The sequence below is a fragment of the Thamnophis elegans genome, chromosome 3 (assembly GCF_009769535.1).
Source record: "Thamnophis elegans isolate rThaEle1 chromosome 3, rThaEle1.pri, whole genome shotgun sequence".
Taxonomy (NCBI): Eukaryota; Metazoa; Chordata; class Lepidosauria; order Squamata; family Colubridae; genus Thamnophis; species Thamnophis elegans.
This window is the reverse complement of record NC_045543.1, coordinates 75579615-75604156: the sequence shown is the minus strand read 5'-3', so window position 1 is coordinate 75604156 and position 24542 is coordinate 75579615. Positions and strand designations below refer to the sequence as shown.

General features: G+C 42.2%; 1 protein-coding gene and 1 non-coding gene across 2 annotated transcripts in view; one reads left to right on the top strand and one right to left on the bottom strand.

The window, feature by feature from the left end:
• The window catches only part of RFX3 (regulatory factor X3), a 190861-nt gene that overhangs the window by 139629 nt on the left and 26690 nt on the right, over window positions 1-24542 (bottom strand). The window lies entirely within an intron of this gene.
• On the top strand, window positions 6890-6996 carry LOC116506861. The gene has a single exon (XR_004255077.1). It is a non-coding gene; the product is annotated as a U6 spliceosomal RNA (small nuclear RNA).

The following is a 24542-nucleotide window of genomic DNA, read 5'->3' as shown; positions in this document are numbered from 1 at the left end:
AAAAATGCTGTGCAAAGATTTTTAAAAATCCATTTCAGATGAATTACCAGAAACGTCCTATGTCATATCAAACATGTTGTTAATCACTGAATGATTAGACAACTATGAAGGAAATAAGACTACTTTATAGTAATCAATTCAATCAAACTATAATCTACATTAAAAAAAAAGGTTTGAATGTCAATTATTTTGCTGGATCAAAAACTATTCATCCAACTGGATACAGATTTCCTCCTGAACTATAATGTTTGTATCAGAGACCGGGGGGGGGGGGGGATCACATGCAATTCTTATTTGTTTGAAGTATAAATGATGGCTTAAGTCAAGCTTTTGCAAAATGGGCCAAAGTGCAAATATGGTATATAAAGGAGAACCCTGGAGAATAAGGTCACACCTTTAAATACTTGGGAGTGTTTTTCCATCCCAAAGGAACCTGGAGGACTCATTGTCATTACGTCTCCCAGTTGACATGAAGATCTGCAACAGCCCTCAAGCGACTTTTTTTTAATGAAAGGAAGTGAATTGGCAGTCTTGACATTTTCTATGCTAAAAACTTTGCCAAGCATTATATGAAACCCAGGTAGATCTCTATGCAGGAACAAACTCTGTAGAGGTCATTTCTGAAGTCTATATTTGCTGCACCCAGAGGTGCTATTTAAAGCAAATGAATGAGCGAATAAATGCATACATGCATTCTCAGATTAGAGATAAGGATGAGTAAAATTGGAATTAGAACATGAAAACTGATGTTAAACTATTGGTTAAATGTCCATATGAATCTTGAGGAATGATCATGACGAACATACATTTCTGAAAATTTAAATAATATTGTGTTCCAGACAGAAGTAGCTTGGCCTATGGAAGCAGAACCTGGGTCATAAAGGATTTTGGAGAAATGGCTAACTATCTCCCCATTCTTATATTACCTAATAAAAGATGACTAGGTATATAGTCCTTTGTCTTCAGAATTATTACAAGAAATATATTCTGAGATATCATATAAGAAATGTCCTTTGCACTGGGAATAATAAAATGGTTCTGTTTGTGTTACTTTACTACATTATCTATAGAGGCATTTGCAATATATGGTCGTGAGCAGGGGGGCCTTTTACCAGGTTCGCCTGGTACGTCAGTTGAGCCCCTTCCTGGATCGGGATGCTCTATGCACAGTCACTCATGCCCTTGTCTTTTCTCGCCTGGACTACTGTAACGCTCTCTACATGGGGCTGCCCTTGAAGAGCACCCGGAGGCTTCAACTGGTCCAGAATGCGGCTGCACGGGTTATCATGGGGGTACCTAGGTGCTCCCATGTTACACCCCTTTTAGGCAGCCTGCACTGGTTGCCAGTTGTCTTCTGGGTATGATTCAAGGTACTAATTATGACCTTTAAAGCGCTCCATGGCTTAGGCTCAGGATACCTGCGAGACCACCTACTGCCACCAGTAGCCTCCCACCGTCCAGCACGATCCCACGGAGTTGGCCTCCTCAGGGTGCCGTCAGCCAGACAGTGTTGGCTAGCGATCCCCAGGGGGAGAGCCTTCTCTGTGGGAGTGCCCTCCCTGTGGAATGAGCTGCCCCCGGAGCTTCGTATAATCCCCGACCTCCGGTCCTTCTGACACGCCCTAAAAAGTTGGCTTTTCCAGCAAGCCAGCCTGGCCTGAACAAAATAAAATAAATGATTGATTATTGTTAATTTTAATCTATTTTTAAATGTTATTGTTAATATTAATTGGGTTTGTTTTTGGATTATCTAATTTTCTTTTAACTTGTACGCCACCCTGAGTCCTTTGGGAGAAGGGCAGCATATAAATCCAATAAACAAACAAACAAACAAACACAGCGAAACCAATTTGCTGAAGTAACTTGCAACCTTCCCTGTCTATCAGCTTCCTCATTGACCTTGCTTGTGGGAAGCCAGCAAGGAAGGTTGCATGTGGTGATCATGTGCCATGGCTAGCTGCAACCACTAAAAGTGTGACCCAATTGCCAAGCCTTCTGATTGCAAGCACAAGATCACAGGGGTGCTGCGACGGCCAGAACTTCAAAGACCAGTTATAAGTTATCATTCTTTTAGCACTATCAGAACTTTGAATGGACACTGAATGAGTGGTCATTAACTAAGGACTACCTGTAGTACTTATTCTTCATGCCATTTACTAGAAATTTGAAAACGTTCAATGAATATGAAAAAGTTTGAGGAAACATTGAAATAAATGTTAGTTTATTTAGCCAATGGATAATGAAAGAAGAATCAATGTTGAAAAAGCCCAGCTTATATAAAATTACTCTACCAAGTAAAATGTGATATTATATAACATTTTTTAATTTAAAAATATATATATATATTATTTTGAGAGTTACAAGGCCATTCAACTCAAACCGATGCGACTCTGGGCTGCATACAGCATTAAAATACAATAAATGACAATGGGGGGGAAAAACACAAAACCATAGACAAAATAAACAGGCGATATATAAGCATAAAATGTAAAATTGCGACCAAGCACACAACAAAACAACCACAGGTGCATTAGTACATTAATCAGGTGTTCCCCTGAGGGCTGTGGACTTAGGGTAACATTTGATCTTTAGGTGACCTTGTACTCCAAGAAAGGGAGAAAACAGATCAATGTGAATAATTTTCCACATCTATTAATTTGTAAAATTTGTTGGCCACCCATCTTGCCAGGGGTAACTCTGGTTTATCACATTAAACATGATCATTTGGTAACTTTTTATACGTTTTTGGCATCCTAAATCCTACAGGCTGCAGTTATCTATCCCAATTTTCACCCCTGATGTCACAAAGTAGGCAGAATAGCAATAGCACTTCGATTTATATACCGCTTTACAGTGTTTTACAACCTCCTCTAAGCAGTTTACAGAGTCAGTATATTGCCCCCAACAATCTGGGTCCTCATTTTACCCACCTCAGAAGGATGGAAGGCTGAATTAACCTTGAGCCTGGTGAGATTCAAACTGCCAAATTGCAGACAGCTGGAAGTCAGCAGTACTGCAGTACTGCATTCTAACCACTGTACCACCCCAGCACAGTATTGCAATATTTGTGAGACACTGTGCAGAGGCTGAAAGAGCAATAGAATATTAATCATAAACAATCAAAAGTCAGCCATTCCCATTGGTTGCTAATCTCAAAAACAGGAAGCAGGTCTCGCTGCAAGAAACCTGGGAAACAACTATTCAAACCATTCCAAGATTTCCACCTCCATAAGCTCATCAATAAATGAAGATTGACAACTCCTTAATATAGCTTCCAAGATTCTGATTTTATCCTTAATACTGGGCTTATTAAGGACATCTAACAAAAATCTGTCATTCTTTTCCATAATGTTGTCCAGTAATGTGGGGCTTAACAAGATCCTATTAAAAAAAAACTGATTTCACTAATTTTCACACTTCATAAATCTTCAATTTAAAATAATAATTTTTGAACCCCTTAAACAAAAGCTAAGCCCTGTATTTATAACATACCCAAAAGGGCTTCATTACCTACAATTTTAGATTCATAGATTCATGATTGATAAACACAGAACTGAATTCATTAGCCACAGTAGTCCATTTTCCAGATACTTGGTTTCAGAAAGCAGGGTGCCATTTCACTCCTGCACTAAGTAATAAAGTGACCACCAGTCACCAAATTTCCCTGCAATCTCACTTCTCTGCTATATTTCCATGTACCTCTTATGCATTTTTATCATTTTTATTCATTTTCTAGGACTCTGAAACCTAACCCTATTTCCACAGACTCTCAAGAACATGCCTTGAATATATTCACAAATTAATATACACATCTCCACCATACTGAGTCTTGATAATCTTTTACATCACCTCCTTCTATGGCTGTCATTTGACCTATGCCTTTCAGACATATGGAGTTATTACAAATTCCTTTTTTTCTCATTATGTGTACCACATCAATTAACCTTTGACATTTTTTACTAATTTTAAATCTATTGAACCTAAAGGTTTTCTTCCAAGTTCTAATCTGTAAATTTTTTGGTTGAAATACTTTGTTCCCCCTTTGATCTATCCAGTTTCCAGATTCAATTACTTTCTTCTATCTTGCGCATTTAATGCTATACTAAGCATTTAAAATCAATAAATATTCTGCAGCAAGGAATCTGCACTGAGAGGATCTATTTTCTGATTCTTTCTCCCTTGGTTCCTCACCTTGAGAATCCTAAAAGATTCTCAATTTCCTTTATTGGTAGGTGCAAATTCAACAGACAGATTCATATACAACCAGAGAGTCCTGAAGGTAATGAATCTGTAAAGAGCTACATAACTAATAACCAGAACCTTGAATTATCCTCAAAAAAATACAGACTTTACCGTACTTACAAACAGATTCCAAGAGTCTATTTGTAAGTCTGTTTTATTTGCAACTGAAACAAAATATATGCAGTACAGATTTTGCCCTGCATGGGCAGTGGTCCACTGGGGTTGGTGGGTGGCAGGAGGAAGTTGGGAAAAGTCTGGGTTGCAATTTTCTTTTTCACCTTCTCCTGCTGCCGCCTAGGATTCACTCAGTTTTTGCTAAGATGCTGCAGTTTGTGTGGGGTGAAAAGTACCATATTTTTTGGAGTATAAGACACACTGGACTATAACATGCACCAAGATTTTGAAGAGGTAAATGTTAAAAAAAGTTTTTGTCCTCCTGGCCCCCCAGGAGCATTCTACAGGCCTCCCAAGCCCTCTGCACGCCCCGTTTTTTGTGAAAAACAGGACATGCAGAGAGTTTGGCAGGTCTGCAAAATGTTCCTGGGGGCGGCGAGGGCCAAAATGCGACATGTGGAGGGTTTGGGAGGTGGAAAACGGGCCCGTCCTGAGCTGTGGCTAACAAGGAATTCCTACCTGACCTAGAGAACTCCTGCCTGTCACATGGCGAATGTTCTCGACCACCTGGACCCGGAAGGCTCAGCCTCGAGAAAAGGCAGGTTGTTAAAGGCAGGTTCCCTAAATTGCTGATGCAGGACGATTTCCACTCGGGGGGGGGAGGGGATTGTGCTGTGATTGCAAAGCCAGGGGGAAGGCAGGGGGGCATGGAAGATGCTGCTACACTGTGCTATGGGCTTTCCGAAACTCCAGGTGGGCTCAATCTTCCTAAATGTTAAGGCTTTTATTGATCTCAAATCTGCTTTTCTCTACCCCTCCCATGGCAGGGCAGGACTAAACATCTCTCTCTGCACTTTATTTTTTCCCCCTTCCCTCTGACTGGCGTCGATGTGGAGCCACTTTGCCCAAGGAGTGGCAGTTGGCTCACTTCTTCTCTTCAGCGAGGAGGGAAAGACGTGCATGGACTGCTGAATGGTTGCTGCTGCACTCGATCAGGAATGGCCTATTGGACGAGAAGGATGGGGATCCCTTCCATTTGGATTAACGGTTCCTCATGGCAGCACTTGGGCGGCAAAAGGGAAGCCCAAAGAAAACGACACTGCCTCCTTGAATAACCAGACTTGTTCACAGCTCTCTTTTCAATCCCGCTTCCTTAGTCTCAGGGCAAAACAGATGCCAGGCTCCAGGAAGACTCCCAACTTGGCACTCCCATTTTCCGAAGTTTTTTTCCATTCCATGCTTCTTCCATTAGCCAAGATCCTGACGATGCCGATAGCTTTTTCTGGAGAGAAAGTGGAGATCTAGCATCCTGAGAAAAGCCTTCATGGAGAGAAGATCGGTCCTCTTCCCTTCCTCCACCCTCCCCAATCTGCCCAGATCTGTTATGCAGTGCTTACTGCTATTGCGCCCAGCTACCATATCTCTTTGCTGCATGACAGATCCAGACGGATTGAAGGTGGGTGGAGGAAGGGAAGAGGACCAATCTGCTCTCCGTGAAGTTTTTCTCAGGAGCCAAAGCCTTTGAATCAAGTTTGATTGTACTCCATTCCAGTTTTTTAACTTTCCAATCTAGCATCCTGAGAAATCTCTGAGGTACCTCTTGCTTGCAGGAGGAGGAGGAGGAGGGTGGCGTAAAGCAGCACCACCTTAAACCAAAGCCTCTGAGTAACTGGGAAAGAAAGCTGTGCTTTTCGGGTGGCGGTTTTCAGCAGGTTCCAAGCATGGCTTTCTTTCCCAGTTACTCAGAGGCTTCGGTTTACGTGCCCTCCTCTTCCTCCTACAAGCAAGAGATGCCTCAGAGACTCAGTGGGCAGCTCAGGGGAGACAATGGCCACAATGACTTCACTCCCCATGTGAACAGCCGCTGCTCTCACTACCACAGACCTCCCGGGAGCCAAGCCGAGCAAGAGCCCTGAAAGCGAAACATCTCTCCTTTCTACCACTGCCGCCTGTTGGCCCGATTCCCTGATGCAATTCGCAGAGCCATTTGTCCTCATGAAAATGTGGGGGCAGTGGTTTCAGAGCTAAGAGACCAAAAAAGCGATGCTAGTTTTCCGTCACCTGGAATAGGGTTTTTGGGGCAATTAGCCACTTTTTTAGCCTCCGCCGAAATCAGGGAGGAAAGTGTTTTCAGGCGGCAGCACTGCTATCCCCTCCCCAAATCCAAAAACGTGGCATACAGCCAACACTGCCACTTGAAAATGTTTTCCTCCCTCATTCCCTATTGCACATCGCACCCTCCTCCTCCTCCTTCTCCATAGACTCACCTCGTTCCTCCTGGTCCAGGAGCAAAAGCAGATTGCCTTCCACCTAGGTCATCAGGAGAAGGGGCAGGCAGAGCTGCTAGCCGCTTTGCCTTATACCTCCTGCGCTGTGCCAACTTCATCAACTGAGTCCCGACCTCCATGCTTCCTCGGGCCGTTGCGAGTGGGGGCCGGTGGGTGGACAGGCCTACTTTCAGAGTATAAGATGTAGCCAGATTTATACCCTCTGTGGGAGGAAAAAGGTGTGTCTTATACTCCAAAAAATATGGGTGCTCGCTTCGGCAGCACATATATTAAAATTGGAACGATACAGAGAAGATTAGTATGGCCCCTGCGCAAGGATGACACGCAAATTCGTGAAGCGTTCCATATTTTTAAAAATATAAAAAAACTAATAACATAAAAAAAACAAAAAATATGGTATGTTGTGTCTGCCAGCAACTCCAGTCTAGAGGATCCTGGGGGTTGGGTGAGGGCAAGAGGGCGTTAGTTTCTGTGACACTAGATACATTTTGCCAATACAAACAAAACTGTCTGCCTTCTTCCAACTTCCTAGTGTAGACAGGTTTGTTCAGATTGGCAAAAGTCCCCAACTCAAAACTTCACTGATAAAATAATATCTGTGTTGTTACCACCATAGCTTCTGCAACAATTATATTATCCTTTTCTACAGTGTCGACTAGACAGTAGAAAATAGTTGCATCAAACCTTTGCAGTTCCTGAATAGTTTTCAAGAGAAAAGTGCAAGGTAACACGATCATGAATCACGGTACAAGTAGTCCACAATTTATGATTATTTGTTCAGTGACGGTTCGAAGTTGTAATGGTGCTGAACAGTTGCAGTTGTTGCAGTGGCCCCATGATCAAAATCTGGCCACTTGGGAGTTCTCCGCCACTTAATACTCCCCAAGATGTCTACCTCCATTTATGGGCCACTGATGCTCTGCATTTCACTACCCCACCTGAGTTTTGCCATCTTCTTGCACCTAATAAAAGATACCTGGCCTGGCCCTTCATGTTAAAAAGCCCCCTCAAACCACACTACAGAACTGGGCTTGGGTTGGGCGTCTAGCCGTGCCACAGATCTGGGGTAGCTGCTTACTTCTTATGGCAACCCTGGCTAGAAACCAGGAGATTGTGAATTGTACTCTCCCCTTAGGCATGAAGGTTGGCTAAGTGATTTTGGGCCAGTCAATCCCTCTCAGCCCAACTCACCTCACCAAGTTCTTGTTGTGGGGAAATAGGAGGAGGAGGAATACTGGGTATGTTCATTACCTTGAGTTATTTATAAAAATATTGGTGGGATAAAACAAACAAAAATGTGGAGGCTAAAAAATGTGACTAATGATCAAGTCAAGTTTGTTACATTACAAATATTACATTATTAAGATAAAGGAAGTTCTCTGGATCAGCAAATTGTGTCTTCCTAGATATGGAGTTCTTCCAAAGATTGTTGAGAGAAACAGTCTTTTTTAAGCTGTGTAGATCCTTTGCAGTTTTTGTCATCTATAGTACATTTGATCTATTTAAGAAACACTTTAAAATAAATCTTCCTTTCCCCATCTAAAACATTTATCAGGCTAGCCTCTTCTCCATTGTCTTCTTCTGGCATCTTGTTTTCTTTCCAATTAGTTAAACATAATAAGACTTCTAGATTGTGAATTATTTTGATAATAAAATTATTCCCATCACTGAGTTGCAATGTACTCGAAAACTCCTGATAATTGACATGATCATAAAAGCTGGCCGGATGATTTCAAGTTTGGAATCTGGCAACTCAATTAAGCTATCTAAATTTATTAGCAACCAATAATGATATGCCAACATGCTATCCTTTTCAAATTTCATTTTAACAAATAATTTCTGCCACAAAAATGTATAATTCATTATGACAAGTAAATGGTACATAAGTTTTATAAGCAATTATTCAATAGATCAAATTCATTCATATGAAAGTCCAATATTTTTTTTAAGGTGTCCTATGTGTATGCAAAAAGGCTCACCTCAAATAAGATGCAATAGTCAACTAGCATTTCATCATGCCATTGTTTATCATATTGCTTTTTTTAAATTTCAGAGTAAAGACTAATCCAAAGGGATCAGTTTAACAATGCAACCATATCCCTAAGGAAGAGCCATGAATACGTTAGCTATATATTCTGAACAGCTAGCAATTCAGTGCAATTTTTCATGTCCAAATATATACTATATGATTGTTTCACTACATCTACTTTCAAATATTATACTTACCTATTTTCAACTGACTTATTTTTCTGAGGTTCCCCCTGAGATATGGATGGCCTTCACTATGCTGTTATTTACAAAAGCTGTGAAGACCTGGCTTTTCTCTGAGGTCTTCAGCAAGGGAGAAGGAAATCCTTCACTTCATCACACCTGCCATCTTTATTTTTATGCTTTATTGATTTTATGGTGATTTCTGTAATTGTTATAAGCTGTCCAGGACATTGAGTCAGGCAGCATACAAGTTTAATATGTTATTCTTGTTGATCACAGAGTCAGCCAGATATTTAAATTGGTTTTGTCATTCTTATCTACTTATCATGTCCTTCCCAAGGACCTAGAATTGACAATGTTGTTTGTTTAACATTAAAGATATTGTTGCAGGATGTAAGCTGTTCCAAATAAAGCTCCCTTTTGCAATTGACTGATGGAAATTTTGTCAATGCCGATGTGGTACTCCAAATGTTTTGAATTACTATTTGCTTTGTTTTGCCATAGCCCTTCTATTTCTATTAGCTGGTTTTTATATTTTGTGATTTTCTCCAGCTTTTTCTCTTTCCTTCTGCTATCTTCAAATATTGCAATTCGTATCCAGACTCTTTTGCCATTCTTAACAATTAAGTCTGAGGTGTTGTGTGGCAGGTGCTTATCTATTTGAATTCTAAAGCACAAGAACATTTTAGCTTCTTTTTCATTATGGTTGAATGCACAGTCAGTCAAATGTTTAGGAGGGATCTGGCATTTTTATCCACCTATCAAGTCCTTCCCAATGACCTGGACAGGCATTATTATTATGGGTGGACAGGCTGAATCCAAACAATCTCTTTTCAAAAGTAACAATTTTAAAAGACAGCACAAATTCTAGAATTCATCTTCATTTCATGGAAATGAAAAAACATAATAACTCCATATCCAAATCAAATAGATTGTTCATTCATCAAGCTCAGAAACAGTACAAGCATGTATCAGAGATCAATAAATTATGCTTAAGAATCAATAGTTCCAACTAGGACTAATTGTCATATTTTTCACAAAAACACAAGCTTAATATTTCCAATCTGTTTTTATACCATTAATTTTTGTTTAACCTTTCTTTAAGCATATGTTCTACTACTTAACTTTCTTGAACATCAGTAACACATTTAAAGGCAATTGACATATGCAAGACTCAACTTGCCCTGTTTGCTGCAAAGTGCCAAGGTCTTTCAACTGAGGTACAACTACAACCGCTTTCAATAATTATTTCCATTTCTCTTTATATGTGTCCTTAATTACAAACACCCGTCTGTTATACATTTCTTTCCATTACCCTCCCTAGAAATGCAAACACATAATGAGAACTGTAGATTCTTTTCAGCACTTATAACAAGAGAACATTATGCACTTTTCAATTTTTATCTATTTACTTCCCTGTTGGTATATTATTTTAAGGCACTTCCTTTAAACTATTGATGAACGTCTATTACTAGTCATCAGGTCTTACTAAGCTAGAATACATACTACTACTTTTAGTAGTTTAATTATACTGCTACTATTTTATAGCCTATAATATATCCTATTTCACTAATAAAGAGGAAAGGGAAAAATGAATCTGATAAAGATAAGATTGACATTTCAGACATCATTTCATTTAAACTATTCAACTTGGTTAGTATTGGCATCACACAAATGGCACTATTGCCACATACTTTACAAGCCACGTGGCATCTTCCATGCTTCTCTTGAATTGGGCAAAAGCAGTTTTAATAATTCTCAATAAAAAGAATGATTGTAGAAGAGCAAGCTGAGCCAGAAGGCAGGGTTGAACATGTCATCAGTTTGGAGTCATTATGTTCCCACAAGAGACCCAGGTGCATCCCTCCTTGAACTCTGTTAACCCTTATCTAGCACCAATTTAGCTTTGGCCATTAGTTGACTAGATTCATGTGTAGCAATAATAAATTCTTGTATACTTTGAACTCAACATGTTCCTGGTTATTTGTTTCTGGTTATTTGTGTCTGATATAATATAATTAAACAATAAAAGAACATCTGTACTGGGTTTTAAAAAAATTACACTGAGCTAGGCCACTGGTTCATTAGTTTAATATTGCCTATATCAGAACCACAGTTTTCCAAACACCTTTTTAATAGTGCTGTGCAATGTTTTGGATTCAAACTGAAAAACACACCTTGCAGAGGGAGGAGCCAACGTCACGACAATACGGACGTGCGGTCTCGATGCTCCGAGACCGCAGCCGATACTTTTGCTGCTGGGTGGTCCAATCGGACCTAAACCGTCCCGCAGAGACGATGAACAGGAAGAATATGTCTTGCTGATCTCAGGGACATCACGATGTCCCTGATCGATGCAAAAGAAGTTCTTCAAGCTGGCGACAAAAAATCCAGCCAACGCTGATGAAGTCGGGGCGGCTCCAAAATGGAAGGATACGAAAAGAGAAAGTGTTTCCAGCTGGTGAGGAAGTTTTACCGTTTTAAAAGAGACTGCCTATAAAAAACTTAAAATTAATTTAAATTGGAGAATAGAAGAAATAAATGGGAGAATTAAGTTTGGAATGGTTTTGGACAGTGGGTTATCTTATTTTTTAAATGGATGGAATTTATGCAAGCCTTTTAAAACGAATGGATTAAGGTGTTTTTTTTTTGTCTTTTATTATTCTTTGTAACCTATGGACTAAAATTCTCCTTTTTCATTACTGTGGGTGTTTTTCTAACTAATTCAAGAATCAGATCTTTTTTTAACTTGAAATACAAAAAAGATACAAAAAGAAACAAAGAAAATTGCAACAATAATACTGCTACTTGGAGGCTGGAGGTTTGTGTATTGGAAACGAAACACTTTTACTTTTCTTACTGATTATCGTGGCTTGGCACTCCAAGGTCTCACTGCTTGTTTATAGAGAGTGATAAGAAGAAAAGCATACAGATGTCCCTTTGAAGTATATCTTTAACCAGAGAAAAGTGAAAATAAAACTTTATTGTGAATGTATGCTTAATCTTGTAAAAACCTTCCAAGCTAGAGCAGCAGGGTTTGTTAGCTGGAGATAATGGCACAACTTCAACAGCAGAAAGAAACTTTAAGCCTGCAAAAGATATTCTTAGAAATTCAGAAATTCAAACACATTTGAGAGGACAGAGAAGAAGTTGGAAGACTTAGAGCATCTAACAGTAAAATATGATGAAGAAGTTGGAGATGTTTATCAAGTGGAAAAAGTGGAGGTTAGAATTCTAAAAACTGAAGAGGAAAATGACCATAAAGAAATTAAATCTGCTGATATTTATGGTGATTGGTTTGTTTCTGGAAATGGACAGAGTGGAATACTGAAAGAGGAAGGAACTCTACCCCAGATGGCAGGACACGGAAGAAAAAACAAAAGAATTTATGGATTTAAAGAGAGAAATTTTATTAGCAACATCATTGATAACACTACTGACAATTAAAGATAAGCTGATTAAGAAAACAGAAGAAAGGCATCGAAATTACATGAGAGATTTTATAAGCAAGGAGTTGCCAAGAGGAGTCCATACAAATGTGATCAAGGAGATGATTAGAGGACTGACACCACAAATGGCAGAAGACATGAGACTATTTTGCTACTGGAAAGATACAGGTTGATAGATGGAAGTATATAATTTAAAACTAGTTAAATTTAGTGAAATTTAGTGAGAATAGATATAGTTAAATAAATAATTGATAATGATAATAATGTATACAATGTGTAGTGTTATAAGTAATAATTGGATATGAATATTGAGTGAAAGGAAGATTAGAAATCCTTTTAGATTATATATAAAGGTTAATAAAAAAGAACTGTTAGATTCAGTTAAGTCTCGATTATTAGGGGGGAAATGTTATGATACAGGATATAGTCAAATAAAGGAGGGATAATGATAACAACACACACACACACACACACACACACACACATATTGTTTTACATATATATATAGAGAGAGTTACAACCCCCGGTATGCCCAAATATGGGAGGAAGAATTTATTTATCAGCACAAATATAACATACATATACACACATACATACATACATACATACACATATATACATACACATATACACATATACACATATATACATATATACATAAATATCTGAGTTAAAATACTTGAGTTAATATGAATTATGCTTGATGACTGTGGAAGAGATGCACGAAAGTCTTTTGTAACCAACTGATACACTTTCTACAGTATGTAAAGAATATTTTTTTTGTTGTGTTTGTTTTGAAAATAAAAAATAAAAAAAATATATTTAAAAAATGTGCTTTGCAGTGAATAGGGATGCTCATATAGCACGTACTGGCAACTCATTAAAGCAGCCCTTATCACTGAGACCAAGACTAGAATGTGATGCCTTCTGTGACCAGAGCTTATGTTTATCACTGAAACTAATTAGGCTAGCCAGGTGTCTGAAAACTGGAACCTCATGTATAGCCCTAAAAAAAAAAAGAGAGCAACTGCCCAGATTACTACTATTTGGATGTTCAGCTCTCGGACTCTGTAGAGATTTAAATTAATACTTTACTACATACGAATGCTTAGGTAAGATCACAGTTAAGGACACAGAATAAAAGATATAAAATTAAGGCAGAACAAGAAAAAATTATCAAATGCAAAGCAGAACAAGTTAGAAAGGAAATGGGGAAATCCACTTAAATTAGTCTTTGGTAGCCCTAATTCATTTTATGTGCCAGTTGTGCCAAAGCTCGGATCAGGATGTCCAACGTATGTTCCAAATGGATTACTGTAATGTGCTTTATACCCTTGAAAAGTATCAGGAGGAGTCAGCTGTTGCAAAATGCCATGGTGTGAGCAGTTCATGTGTGATCCAAGAACTGCATAATATTACACCTCTGCTGCACCAGCTCCAATAGTTGCCCATTTACTTTGCATCTAATTCAAGGTGCTGGTTTAAAGCCCTGCGTGGCATGGGATCAAGGTGTTTCAGGGACCACCTCTCCTCTCCCTCATTATTTCTACCCCATCAGGTCTGGCAGGAGAGGCATGTGGCAGATCTATCAGTCAGGGTGTTTCATCAGGTGAGACCTAAGAGGAAAGCCTTTTCTGCTATGGCCCCTGCCTTGTGGGACATTCCCCCACAATGAGGCTAGCCCCAAACCCCATTGGCCTTTCAAAGGGCCTTTAAAACATGGATCTGTCAACCAGCTTGGGGGATTCCTGTGACAGAGTGGAGCCTACTAGCTGGCTATATGACAATGGAATATACTCTTTCTATGTTTTGCTGCCATTTTGTTTCTCTTTTAATTAAAATTGGTTGCTTTAATTGTTTTAATGTACTTTGTTTTATTATGCATGTGCCAAAAGTCATTATGGGAGATAGGCAGCTATACGCATGTGATTAAATGAATACATAAAGTCCCTAAGTATCTTAGCAGTACAATTAGTCCTAATAACTCTTTCAAACTGTTGACCGATTCAAATATTCATATGACTGCCTGGTTTCTCAGAGCCAATCTTACTCAGATATACTCTTAAAACTTTATCTGCTAACTCTGGTATATATTGCCTGCACTAGCACTTTTTGTAGTCATGTCAATTGATTTTTTGAATTTGACAAGAGCATGGTTTAGAAAATTAATCCATGTACCAATCAATTACTTGTTTTTGGTAATACATAAAAACACAAATATAAAAACAAGTGAATTTTACATTTGTAAAAACTTGATTCTTATATTCTTGTGTTTGAATAATTAATAAATTTCTTTGCTTATGAAGATGTTTCAGGTATTGGAAATTCATGCAGAGATATCACTACTAAGTGCAATTAAATCTTAATAATTATATATCAGAATAGCATCTTAAATTTAGTCATATTTATAGAACAAATGCAACAAAGGTATGTAATCAAAAACATCCTCTACCATCTTCCTTAAATTTCACTTAGCTATAACCCTGGATCTTTAAACAGTTGCACTACTACATTATTAACAAACCATATAAATTTTGAAATATACATTGAATAGTATTTTAACAGGAATTATCAAAAATAGGTTACATTAATTTTGATTCACAATTATCGTTTAACTCACACTGAAGATATAGAAAGTAGTCTAAAACAATAAATACTATATGATATGTCGTAGTCTGGCTAGGTTGTTCTTTTTTTGGGGGGGGGGAGGGAGTTAACAAGTAAACCAAACTTTTATTCTATGTATCTATTCTGCACTGAAATAGTGAACACATTATGTTTTGTACCTTTCCAATACTATTTACTAATTGCCTTTTATTGTTTTCATTATTTCAGAGTTTTACTGGGGCTAAACAATTTTAGTATGGCTTGTGAAAACAGTTTCAAAATCCTGGTTTGTATAATTGATTTTTTGATATTACCACTATGGTGCTCAGAAAAAACATCAATCATGAAGACAGAATCAGGCTACCTGGACTATACAATCAAAGGATGGAGATTACTTGCAATTAAGACTCCTGAAACCAGATCTGAACAAGTATAATTTCACAAATTGGACTTGAAATGTCATAAAAAAACAGACCAGAAAGAGTGTGCTCTCTCAGTGCATGAATGGAGAGCCCAAGATGTATCAATTCAACTTAAGGAAGCATTTGGAGCATTTAAAAAACTTTTTGCATGACTGGAAAACATATTCCTATAATTGACTGTTTAAAGTTTTGATATGACTGAGATGAACCAAAAATCCTTTTTCTTAAAAATTGACACTTCAAGCTATAGTAATAAGGATTAAAAACTAAATATTGTTTACCAATTGATAATCAGAAAGGAAAATAACATTTATAACCTATTAACTAAACATAAAAAAACATGTAAAGAGCAGCTGAAGTATGTCCGGTGAGAACAATACCCATATACAAAACTGCAATTTTAGTTTAGTCTGTAAATATTTTAGTCATCTATCTTCAATTTATGAGGGACTACTAAGAGATGAAAGGAACACTCCATCACACATTTGCTTACCTAGTATGAGGAAAAATCCATACTAGACTAGGCATATACAACTCTTCTATCCTTAATGGATAGAAAGGGACATAGCCTTCTGCCTATCCAGTCATCAAAGTAGAAATGGTGCAATTTATTTGTCCCATGGTTACTTACTTGGTGTTATTGTAATAGATATCCAGAAGAACTGAATGTCCTAAAACATGCCTTCTTCTAGATGACAAACAGATTCAGCATTTGAAGCCATATGTGGCAGAAGCAACAGTTAGGTACTAATTGTCCTGGGTGTCAGAAAGTTAACTAAATTTCATTAACAGATAAATGCAGAATATTTTTTCATTCCAAAAATACTAAATAGCAACGTTTTTTTTTATCCCAGAAAATATACTGAATTAAGTAAATTGGTAAGGCAAATAAACAATTTATTTGTATTTTACTGAAATATTTTGTTTGCTTGAGGTATTTTCTCAAGCAAGGTCCATTTCACATATTTTGTCCTCCCCAAAAGCAATTTTATTCATATTTACAGCTCAGAATTTTGCTCCTTAAAAGAATTGTGAAAATTAGCTGTATTGCAATTTACAATTCTATTTGTAACATAATCCTTAGCATTAAATCCTCCTCCTTTCTTTTGACACAAGGACATTTAAGCTTATTTTGATTTTTAAAAGCCAGTAAAATTGAGAAAATGAAGCAGCATGCAAAAGAGTTCAAGTACACAGCCTTAGGAGCTCATGACAATCATTTTTAGTTTTTCTTTTTTGAAACACTACACCCACAGGGCAAATGTACAATTTCAAAATGGAGTAAAACAGCATTAATTTGAGCAGAGCTATTCTGATGCTTTTCCAGGTGATTTTATTGGAACGTTGTCTTCCAACTCAACACTAGATTTTTTTTTTAAATAAAAAAATCCTATTCCACTATTGGCTACTGCTGAGTTATCTGCTGGGATAGGACTGGGCAACTGCAGTAGGGTATATAAATGATTGAGAAGCCATACTGGATTTTAGATTGCAGCTGATCAGATGCTGAGATAGGATGAAGTGTGCTGTGAGGGACCTGTGAATAGACTGGATTCTTGATGCAGTACAGTACTGGTGAGTACAGGGAGTTCTTACTTAACAATTGCCTTCATTAGCAATTGTTTGAAGTTACAAGAACATTTTAAAAAGTAACTTTTCAACTAGTCCTTGCACTTATGACCACTTCAGCATCCACATGGCACATTTCAATTGGTAGGCATTTATGACCATCGCAGCATCCACAATGACTTCACAGCCGGCTTCCAACAAGCAGAGTCAATGGAGAAACCAGCAGTAAAATCCCAAGTCAGGGACACATGAGGTTTCATTGAACAACTGTGCTGCTTAGAAACAGAACTGCTGTTCCTAATTTAGATAGTCAAGCAAAACTACCTGCATCGGTTTGACTGCCCATCTTTCAGACAACACAGACCCATTCCAAGCTTTCAGGGTTTTTTGTTTTGCATTTAACTTTAAAGCTATATAATAAGGTTTATTGGTTTGTTGTATATTTATTTTGTTCGTGTTCATGTTCTGTTGCTGTTGAGCTAAGGTTGCATGGAAAAAAGCAAAAAAATCTTTTGGGGTTAGTAGGTTTATCTGGTGGTTTGTATGTATAGCACTTTTTTGGTTTTTAATTTTGCTTTCCTTATCAGCGGCTAGTGTACTTACCTGCTGATATTGATGACACAGCTGACAAAATAATGTTTTGCTTTATTCTTTTGTTCTACTGTTATATTTTAATGAAGGCTGTTCAGACTGTTAAACAACACCAGCCCTTGTTTTCTGCCATAAGCACAACCACTCCTAAGTATTTTCCAATACTCAGAAATATTTAAATTTATAAATATTTAAAATTCCCAGAAAACAGGACATTCAGTTTTGTTCCACCTAACCCTACTAGAAGTACAATCAACGCAGTTTCTGACATAATGATTCAACTGCAGTGCTTGGTTCCAAGTTTGAAACAAATTAAGTTCTCTATTTCATTTACACTTCTACCATGACACTTCACTATTTGATAAACAATGAACTTAGCGAATCTCATTTTACCAACATACTCAAGGTTTAGTATGTCAAACAGTTACCTTGCACAGTGGTTCCCAATCTTTCCGGCTTTGCGAACGGGAGGGAAGAGGGGATGGCTTCCTGTGCATGCCTATCGCTTGCATAAATGGAGCTTTACAGGCTTGCACACTTGCCTGCCACTTGCACTGCCTGGTTCCCAACAGGCTGTGGACCAATACTGGGCCGCAGACTGGGAGTTGGGTACCCCTGACCTATCATGTTACTTTTCAGTCCTTCTTTTCTGAAAACATTACTCCAATTGCAGACATATTTACATGCAAAATGAAATAACCCCACTGGAAACATAAGGAAATATTATGTAAGACAGAATATGAGTGAAATATATAGATTCAAGTTTAGGTGTTGAACGTATAACATAAACATCAATATCATAGTTGGCCCAATCCAATAAAATTTATATCCTCGGAAATGGGGCGAAATGCATTGAAGATAAACATTAAAAACTATGTCTTGGTTACACATGCTCAACCACAGACCTAGATATTCTTGCTTAAATTCCAATGACGCATAGGACTAAAAGTAGGCCAAACTACAAGTTTAGTTTGTCGCAGGAATAAAAAGACCATTGGCTTACCTGAATGGTCGTTCTCGAGGCGCTGCGGAGTGTCCAAGCTCAGGGTTAACTTCAGCTTGCTGCCCAAGGAACTGAGTTTGAAACTTTGTTGTAGCTCCGCCTCCTGGTTGCTCCAGAGGCTCAGTTTTAAAAAATGAAGGAGATCAATAGTCCATGACTGAACTAGTCCAAGTCCAAGACACGAAGGTGCTAAGAACACACCTCGCGGCCCCACCTTAAGGGTGGGTTTGGACACTCCACAGCGCCTCGAGAACGATCATTCAGGTAAGCCAGTGGTCTTTCTGCTAGGTGCTGCTTGGAGTGTCCAAGCTCAGGACATGCCAAAGCTATGTTGAAGTTGGGAGGGAAGAAGAAATGTCCGGGGCGGCGGTGCTTGCCACAACCCTCTGTAGAACTCTCCTCCCAAAGGACGCCTCAGCGGAGGCGAAAGTGTCCAGTCTATAGTTGCGTATAAATGGAGACGGACCAGACCACGTCGCCGCACGGCAGATTTCTTCAATTGGCGCTTGCGTAGCCCAGGCGGCGAAGTCGCAGCGCTCCTCGTAGAGTGTGCTGTTATGCGCGAGGGAACCGGTCTGGCCTGAATCTCGTAAGACAACTTGATGCACGCTCTGAGCCAGCGTCCGATGGTAGAGGACGTGACTTTCTTCCCCATGGAGGCCGTGACACAAATAAGGCTTCCGAATTACGGAAAGGAGCCGTTCGCTTGATGTAAATACGCACCGCCCTCCATACGTCCAATTTGTGCCAAGTGACTTCCCTCTGGTGCTTGGGACAAGGGCAAAAGTCAGGGAGTATCACTTCCTGCGCTCTGTGGAAGATGGTGTTAATCTTTGGGACAAAGGCAGGGTCCAGTCTCAATATGACTCTGTCGGAGTGGAAAATGCAAAGGTCGCCTCTGACAGACAAGGCAGCCAACTCCGAAATTCTGCGGGCGGAGGTGATGGCGATGAGGAAGACGGTCTTTAGTGTAAGGTGGCATAGGCCCACCGTCAGCAATGGTTCAAAGGGAGATGCGGTCAATGCCTGCAGAACAACAGTCAAGTCCCAGGTAGGGTACCTGTGAATGGTGGGCAGGCAAAGGTTGGACGCTCCCTTCAGGAACCCCTTTACCTGAGGATGTCGTGAAATCGGTACCTGAGAGTCAGAAGATAGGATGGTGCTCAGGGAGGCCACCTGTCTACGGAGAGTGTTTGGTGCCAGCCCTTTCTCCAAACCGTCCTGAAGAAATTCCAGGACTTGCGGAATGGTCGCGGAGGATGCCACAAGGTGATGGTTGAGGCACCAACTGGAGAAGGCCGTCCACGTAGCCTCGTAGATTCTGACGGTGGACAGTCGTCTGGAGGCCTGGATCGTCTGAATGACTCTGTCGGAGAAGCAATGAAGCCTCAGGAGGTCCCCCTCAAGTGCCAGATGGCCAACTGCAGCCACTGGGGCTTCGGATGTTGGACGACCCCCTGGCTGAGGGAGATTTGCTCCTGAGGTATGCGCCATGGCCGGGACACCAACAGACTGACCAGGTCGGCAAACCAAGTCCTCCTCGGCCAGTGAGGAGCGACTAGGAGCACCTCCGCAGCTTCCTCCAGAATCTTCCGAATGACATGTGGTATCAGAGGGAGTGGAGGGAAGGCGTACAGCCGACCCGGGGGCCAGCGGGATCTTAAAGCGTCCGTGCCCTCCGCCCTTGGGCAATGGAACCGGGTGAAGTATCTTGGAAGTTGGGCGTTGGCCGGCGAGGCAAACAGGTCGACAACCGGGTGGCCGAACTTCTGAGACAGCTGGTAAAACAGTCTCGGGTGCAGACACCATTCCGAGTTCTGGATGGTTGTTCTGCTGAGCCAGTCCGCTGTCACGTTGTCAACGCCGGAGATGTGGTCTGCTCGTATTGATGCCAGATGACTCTCCGCCCAGCGACCCAGAATCTCTGCTTCCGACATCAGCGCCAGAGACCGCGTGCCACCCTGGTGGTTGATGTAGGCTTTGGCGGCGATGTTGTCCGTCAGAATCAGTACATCACGGCCTCTGACCTGGTCGAGGAAGTGGCGCAGGGCGAGTCTTGCGGCCCGGAGCTCCAGCCGGTTGATGTTGTGGGCGAGCTCCGCCTGCGACCACCTGCCCTGCACCACCGCTGTTCCCAGATGAGCACCCCAGCCGAAGAGGCTGGCATCTGTGGTGATTATCAGCCTCTTTGGCTCCCTGAAGCGTGTGCCCTTGAGGAGGGCTTCCGTCTGCCACCACCGGAGGGAGCGGAGGACCTTCGGTGGGACCCGTACCACCCATTTGGAGTTGCTGGCCTTCTTCCTTTGGAGAAGGAGCAGGAACCATTGCAGTTCTCGCGTGTGCAGCCGCGCCCAAGGGACCACCGCGATGCAAGACACCAGCTTCCCCATCAGTTGTGATAGAGAGAGGATCGAGGCTGACCCGGTCGAGCGGATGCTCCTCACCAGGGTCCAGATGCTGTCGACTCGCTCTTGAGTGAGGAAGACTTGGCAGGTTTCAGAATCGATGATCGTTCTGAGGTGCTGGATCCTGCAGGTCGGGTTCAGATGGCTCTTGGTGAGGTTGACTGAGAACCCGTGAAGCTGCAGGGCCTTGATGGTGGTGGCCAGGTCTGCTTGGGCTTGTCCCCTGGACGACGAGTGGATAAGTATGTCGTCCAGGTAGCATTCCAATCTGACGGGCAGAGACCGGAGTCGTGCGGCTACAGCTGCCAGCAGCTTGGTGAAGGTCCGCGGGGCCGACGAGACCCCGAAGGGAAGGGCCCTGTACTGGTAATGGTGATGGGCAAACTGGAACCTCAGGAATTGGCGGTGCGCCGGGTGGATCGGAACGTGCAGATACGCCTCCTTCAGGTCGATCAATGTCAGCAGATCGCCCGGTCTGACGCAGCCCAGGATGGTCTGGAGGGACTGCATCTTGAAGCATTTGTACGCCAGATGCTTGTTCAGCTTCTTGAGGTCCAGGATCGCCCTCACCCCCCCCCCTGATGACTTGGGGACCAGGAAGAGGATGGAATAAAAACCCCTGCCTTCTTGCCCTCTGGGGATCTCCTCTATGGCCACTATTTCTAAAAGGTGTTGTATCTCCGCCCTCATCAGTTGTAACTTGTGGGCGGACCTGGGGATAGGGCAACGGAGGAAGGTTCTCCCTGGATGAAAATTTGGTGGCGGCCTGGGACGCAGCAGCAGAATACTCCACGGCGGCTATGATCTTGGTGATGTCCTGCCTAGTCCTGGAGTTGCCTGCCGGGAGGCCAGCCCGCAGTTTGCGGAGCCAGAAGAGGGCTGCCCTGCCAAAATAAGAGGAGCTGGCAGAAGCGCGCATGGCCAGACGGTGGCCTGGTGCGTCTTAAGAGCCGCGGATTCCGCCCTCTTGTCCTCTGCCTTGAGGCCTTCCAATAACTCGGCTGGAAGGGAAGTGGGGGATGTGAGAGCCATAATCGGATCATCCACCTGAGGAACCTTGAGGAGCTCCTCCAGGGGAGCCTCCATGGTGAATAGCTTCCTCTCCATCCCACTGGGAGTGGCTAGAGTCCCCGACTACACCCATTGTCGCTGGATGATGTCCAAAAATAACTGGGGTGCCGGCACGAGGTCCAAAGGTGGAGGAACCTCATTAAAAAGGCCTGCGCCGGGGTCCTGCACCCGTGACTACATGACTACACCCGTGACCGGATCAGATATAGGCTTTGCTGCGGGAGCTGGAGACCCATCTGGGGGCCTGCAGCCCTGGCCTTCGTAAGGAGGGGCTTAAACATGGCCGGATTGAATAGGGATGAGCCCGTGGCCTGTTCAGCGGCATGTTCCTCATCCTCCGATAGGACCGGAACTTCTACCTCAGGCTCCTCCTGATCTGACACCTCACTAAGGCCCGTGGGGGCAGGAGAGGGTGCCCTAGCTTCAGAAGCCTTGGGGATCTTGGCCTGACTGGGGGCTGGCTTGTGCGCCACAGAGGGCAACTGGGCCGCCAGCTGTACCATGCCATCTGAGATGCCTTTGGATATGGCCCGAGCTACCACCTCCTCCATGGCCCTGGATAGGATGGACTCCTGACCCTGTGGGGGAGGGGGTTCCAATTCAGATGGAGCTAAGGATTCCTCCTCAGCTCCTGAATCCATATCTGCTAGGGAATCCATAGCCATGGAATGGGTAGGGGATCCCAAGGAAGCCCTATGAGGGTTGGGGGAGAACCCAAAGTCCTCACTGCCTGGGCCTAGAGGGGATTCCCCTTGCTGGGATTGGCCCCTGGGAGACCCACCCCCGGTCTCGATGGGGGATGGCTCCATAGAAATCTTGCACTGTGCGGCCTGGGCCCTCTGGAACTGTTTCTCCAGGGTCTTCTGACGGCGCAGTGCCATTTTTTCCTCAGCCTTGGAGGCCGGGCCTACCTTAGGCTGCTTCTCCCTTGTGGAACTACCCCCCCCCAACTCCCTTGCCCGATGGATTGGGCCTGCTACGCTTACTGGGAGTGAGCCCGGTCTTTTCCCCTTGCCTCTCTTCCATGCTGATAGTACTAAGCTGTTGCTCCATTCTGGCAATGGCAGTAGACCAGGCCTGGGGTAGGCCAGAACCTGATCCACACGCTGGGCCTTTAAGGCTCAGAGGTCTAGCCGGCTGAAGAGAGGAGAGGGTGGCTGGAGCTGGCTGAGAGGATCGGCCTAGCGCCTGCGGATCTGCGCTGAAGGCAGGTAGGCGGGGGTTTGAAGCCCGGGTTCCCTGCGGCCGCTGGAAGGAGAAGGAGGGCAAGAGACAGCGTGAGCGCCCCACGTGAGTCTCCGGGCTTAAGGCGGCCCTCCGCGGCGATCCGCTGTTCAAGGGAGGCTGCGCGGCAAGAATAGAGGCCTGGAAATGAAAGCGCGCCAAAACAGGCCGTTTAAAATGGCGGGCTCTCTTGCCGCGCGCGCCTGGAGCGTTGTTGGGCCGGCACGGAGCCTAGCGCTCCTGTCAGGGGCTCAGGAAGGCTTTAGCAGCCGAATCGCCCCCCCCCATGTACTCACTGAACCGGCGTTTTGGGAGAGACCCGACCTAGAAACAGCCCAGGTGGAGGCTGGGCTGCGATCGCCCCAGGGAGCCTGCCTGCGCGATGGATTAAGGCCTTTAAGGCTCAGAGGCCTAGCCCAGAATTCTCGAAGAAGTAGAAAAGCAGGATAAAATTACCCTAACTGCAACCTATCTATCCAAACTAGCAAAAAAGGAGCTACAAACTCTCTAGGAAATACTAAATTGGGGTCCAGCTTGCTGCACAAGGACTGGAGCCCCTGGAAATGCGTCCTGTTGGGCGACTGAGTTTTTTAAAACTGAGCCTCTGGAGCAACCAGGAGGCGGAGCTACAACAAAGTTTCAAACTCAGTTCCTTGGGCAGCAAGCTGAAGTTAACCCGAGCTTGGACACTCCAAGCAGCGCCTAGGAGAAATGCTTCTTCCTGTGAAAATTATATACATGCTGGACGATTCCATCATTGCAGCAGATAAAATTTTATCTGTGAGAAGAATATTTTTCAAGTGTTAAGAGCTGAACTTGTTAAGATCTCTAGCATGTAGAATTCGTTTCCAATACACAGCTCTATTGCCCTTAGTGTTCATTAATCTACTTATTGTTTCTTTTAGTGCATTTATGCAATGAAAGCATCCCTTAGCAATTTACCACTAAAAGCAAAGCAGCTGAGGGCCTGATTGAACCACAGAAACGAGCCACATGGAACGCTGTAGAGGTAAGCAATCTTAGCGTGCCCAGCATCACATTTCAATTGGACCTAATTCTGAGCAGGGAAGCCATATTGTTTACATTAGCTTTACATTCAGAAACAGCACATATATAAACATAAACCCGGACACAAACTAATACAAAGTAAAGAGAACAGAGAAAGGAAAAAGAAAAAAAAACCTAAAGTGTGGAAAGAAAAGATTAAAAGAAATAGAAGCTTCCAATTTCCTTTACAGCAAATACAAGTATCATTACAAAGTTATCTTAGTCTATGATTATTTTAAAAACCCTCATTTTTTTCTATTCATTTTTTTTTATTATCAAAACAAGTTTTAAATGCATTT